Source organism: Sorex araneus, chromosome 3 (genome assembly GCF_027595985.1).
Source record: "Sorex araneus isolate mSorAra2 chromosome 3, mSorAra2.pri, whole genome shotgun sequence".
NCBI classification, from domain to species: Eukaryota; Metazoa; Chordata; class Mammalia; order Eulipotyphla; family Soricidae; genus Sorex; species Sorex araneus.
Window position 1 is genome coordinate 84084739 of NC_073304.1, and position 5052 is coordinate 84089790.

A 5052-nucleotide genomic window follows, 5' to 3' on the forward strand; every position below is an offset into this window, starting at 1 on the left:
AGTGGAGAGCCTCTGACACTTTGGGGTACAAGTGCAGTAACTATACATCAGAATCATCAACTTGAACGTGGTTGTAAACACATCACATGACTACAGTTAAGCAAGTATTCTTTCTGTTTTTCTTCTCTGTTTTTCTTCCTGAATTTGATGTTTCAACTGAGGGGAACAATTTGTATGCGTTTTAGAAATCACTCTGATCTTGGTGCCAGAAGCATAGTACAGTGGAGAAGACATTTGTCTTGTGCATGGCTGACCTGGTTTCGGTCCTCAGCACCACATGTGGTCCCCTGAGCCCTGCCAGAGGTGATCCCTGAGCACCACTGGGTGTGGCCCACAAACAAAATCTCCATTTTGTTCCATATCCGTGAAACGGAGAGAAGTGTTCATTCAGATATGCTAAATCCTTCAAGAACACAAGAAACACTCTTTTTGCAGCGAGGCAGGGGCTGGTGAAGGGAAAGTGGGCCACACCTGGTGGTGCTCAGGGATCCCTCTAGGCAGTGCTCAGGCATCAAACCAGGGCCAGCTGCATATAGGGCAAGCTCCATACTCATAGTACTATCTCTCTGGCCCAGGAAATAAACATTCATTGGTGCACTTATTCGGGGTTTAGTTGTTTGAGCATCTTTATTAGTATCTGTGTGCAGAAATGTGTTTCAACCTGTGAGATTCATGTTCTCTTTTGTTGATTAGTTTCCAAATCTTCCAAAGGAGTAAGGTGTATCAACTTTAGTGTCATCTTCTGACAGAGACTTGGATGAGAAGCACTGAGCTAAGCAGAGGCTGCAGTCCTCAAATGTTCATCACCTGAAGCACCTGAGTCGCCTCTAAAGAGCCAAGTCGGCAGGTTTATTCCTGGCCTATCAGGACAAGACCATCTGGTAGCTTAGCCACCGAAGACATGATTCAAGATGGACAAAACACAGAAGAGGCGAAGTAGTAAAGATCCACCAGCGCTCTGACTGGTAGCTAAGTCAAACAATGGGTGTTAGAAGCCATGAGAGTTGCAGGTGACACCTGATGGGAGGTTATACAGGGACATAATTTGAGGTGAAAAATATGGAAAGACTGGCGCTAGATACAAGGTACATCATCATGTCTTCTTCTCTTTGAAACATATTTTAAAATGCACAAAGCTGATTTATGCTACTGTTAAGGTAAAAATATGGAACTAATAGAAGAATGGCTTTCAAATCTTACTGTTTGTTAGAACCATCTGAAGAACTTGAAAATAGGTTTGCGGGCCCCATTTCTTCTCTGGATTGCCCCCCCCCACACCTCATGTGAATGGAGGGAGCCTGGATGTGTCTTTGTGTAGAAGTGCTGGGTTCTGAGTGGACAGCCCTGCTTCCGGGCCAGCAGTGTTACACTGCCATGTTTGTATTCTTAACTGACTAATGGCCAGAAGCTAGGAACCAAGATGGAACTGGAATGATGCCTTGAAGAAGCAGTTCTCAAAAATGCTTGTGAGAAATCTTGGTTCAGGAAAGCGTTAGCTCAATTTCTTTTTTAGCTTGGTTTTGGGGACCATGTGCAGTGGTGCACAGGGATCACTCCTGGTGGGCTTGGGGGACCATATGTGGTGGGGATCAAATTCCAGTCAGGAGCATAAAAAAAAGCATCTTACCTGGTGTACTATCTCTCTGGGTCCTAAATTTGTAGACTGGTGTTGGAGAGTACAATAGGTTGGAGAAATTTTATAGACGTTAAGACCCCCAAACCAAAAAAAAATAGATATACTTTTTTTTTTTTTTTTTTTTTTTTTTTTTTTTTTTGCTTTTTGGGTCACACCTGGCGATGCACAGGGGTTACTCCTGGCTCTGCACTCAGGAATTACCCCTGGCGGTGCTCAGGGGACCATATGGGATGCTGGGATTCGAACCCGGGTTGGCCGCGTGCAAGGCAAACGCCCTACCCGCTGTGCTATCACTCCAGCCCCGATATACTTTTATTTAAAGAATATTTCTGCTGGGGCTGGAGTGACAGCACAGTGGGTAGGGTGTTTGCATGCGACATGCCCAGGTTCGATTCCCAGCATCCCATATGGTCCCCGGAGCACTGCCAGGAGTAATTCCTAAGTGCATGAGTCAGGAGTAAACCCTGTGCATCACAGGGTGTGACCCAAACCCCCCACCAAAAAAAATTTCTGCTGAAGTTGAATTGCTTTATAACAAATTTCATGTGTCCACTATTATAAATTAGTTTTTGTATTTAATATATCATGTTTTTCTCACCCATACATTTTTTATATTTTTCTATTTTTTTATTGAATCACTGTGAGCTAGTTACAAAATTTTCATGTTTGAATTTCAATCATACAATGATCCCTCCACCAGCATACATTTTCCACCACCAATGTCCCCAGTATCCCTTCCCCAATTTTTTCTATTTTCATTTATCTCTCTCTCTATATATATATATTTATTTTTCCTTTAGTTTTTTCCTCTGGTGTGTTTAGGTAGTCAGGAGAGTGTTGTTTAACGTCCGTGTATTGCTGAGTGTTTCACTCATTACTAAGTTCTAGTAGAACCACCGTGGTCAAAGCTAACACTTGATACTTCAATTTGAATATAACTTGTTTTGTGTCCTAACAAATAATCCATCACAGAAGATATTCCATGTGCACTTTTTTTTTTTTCTTTTTGGGTCACAGGGGTTACTTTTTTTTTTTTCCTTTTTGGTGATGCACAGGGGTTACTCCTGGCTCTGCACTCAGGAATTACCCCTGGCAGTGTTCAGGGGACCATACGGGATGCCAGGAATGGAACCTGGGTCGGCGGTGTGCAAGGCAAATGGCTTATCCACTGTGCTATCACTCCAGCCTCGTATGTGCACTTCTTGAAAAGAGTGTGTATTTAGCTGTGGTCAGACTGTTCTGTATAAGCTGTTTGGCTCATTTGGTCTAAGGTGTTGTTAAGACTATGCTGCCGGGGCTGGAGCGATAGCACAGAGGGGAGGGTGTTTGCCTTGCACACGGCCGATCAGGTTCGATTCCCGGCATCCCATATGGTCCCCCAAGCACCGCCAGGAGTAATTCCTGAGTGCAGAGCCAGGATTAACCCCTGTGCATTGCCGGGTGTGACACAAAAAGCAAAAAAAAAAAAAAAAAGACTATGCTGCAGGTATTGAGGAGGGATTAGCATGGGGGTAGACACTGGGACGATGGTGTAGGCAAGAGGAAGGCTCCAGTGGAGGGTATAATGCTGAAATCTGTTATGCATGAAACCCTATCATTAACAGTATTGTAAACCACAGTGCCTAAAAATTTAAAAATTAAAATAAAATTAAAAAATTAAAAATGAGTCTTGTTTCTGGGGCTGGAGAGATGGGAGATGGGATAAAAGCACTGGCCCTGCAGGTGCTCAATCTCTCGTTTGATCCCTGGCACCACATAAGGTCCCCTGAGCACTGCCTGGATTGACCCTTGAGAACCACTGTGTGTCCCCTCCCCCTGCCAAAGATCCGGTTTATTGATACTCTCTTTGGGTTATTTATCTATTGCTGAAACTGGGAGCGAAAGTCCCCAACTGTTATTGTAACCTTATCAAATGTGGGACTGGAGCGATAGCACAGAGGGTAGGGCATTTGTCTTGCATACGGTAGACCCAGGTTTGATTCTTTCGTCCCTCTTGGAGAGACTAGCAAGCTACTGAGAGTGTCCCGTCCACACAGCAGAGCCTGGCAAGCTACCCGTGGCATATCCAATATGCCAAAAACAGTAGCAACAAGTCTCACAATGGATACGTTACTGGTGCCCACTCGAACAAATCAATGAACAACGGGACGACAGTGCTACAACAGTGCCAGGGATCAACAGTGCTATCAAATGTGGGGTGCCTATATATTTACAATGTTTATAAATCCTTTATCAATTTATAATTAGCCATTAGTCTCAGTTTTCAATTTTTAGTTTAACTTCTGTTTTATATCTACAGCTATGTGTAGGTCTATTTTCTACTTACCTGCTTTGATTTCTCTAGCATACTTTTTTGTGTGTTTTGGTGTGTGCTTGTGTGCTTGGGCCACACATGGCAATGGTTGGGGGCTACCCATAGCTCTGTGCTCAGGGTTCACTCTCAGTGGTGCATAAGGGACCATATGGTAGAGTGGATGGAACTCTGGCCTGCAGCCTGTCAAGCACGCACCAGACCAGTGAGCTCTCTCTTTACCCTCTATCAGATTCTTTTGTGAAATTCTACAAAGGAATAGCATCACCTGTCTTCTTTGAACAGGGCCAGCGATCTGTAACTAGACTAAAATGATTGTTACATAAACATCTCCATTGTTCAACCTGAAAAGAAATAATTAGTTTGAAGTAAAAGTAATTCCTGGGGCTTGTTTTGGGTTTTCTACCTGGATCTTCGGATCCTCAATTGCCGTCCCTTAATCCTCAATAAATATGCTTTGTCTTTTCAATGAATTTTTAGGCTAATATTCATGTATTTGTGAAAGACATGCTCTTGTCATTTACCCTACTCTATCCATTGTGGCACTCACCCATACTTTCTCAACACTACAAACATAGCCTGTAGATTATTATATTGATATAAGTAATCTTCCCTTAATTTCCTTAAAGTCGCAACACTGTCATGGATGTTGTAAAAATTACATATATAGGAAGATCAGAGGAATTGCTTTTACTTCAAAGCAACTGTATCTTTTCATATTTGTTTAAAAAACAAAGTCTCGTAGGATGACAACTTAGGTTGAATCCTATTAAGCCTGATTTCCAGGGCGGGAGAGGTAGCTCCACAGCCTGAGGACGTGCCTGCCTGCCTGCCCGGATTTTTGTTCCCAGACAAAGCAAAAAGATCCCCCGAGCATCGCTGGGAGTGCCCTGGAGCAGCTTCTGAGCTTGCGTGCTGGATGGGGCACAGGAATAAACAAGATTTCTTTGCCCCTGCACCCAGAAACGATTTGCCAGTAGTTGAACTGGCCGTGGTTTATTTTGCAAAAGAGCTGAAGTGTAGGCACAGACGGACGCGACTGTCCTTGGCGCTCCTTCCCGGCGTCGGGGACCGTTGCGGGCCGAGCGGACCCGGGCCGGAACCC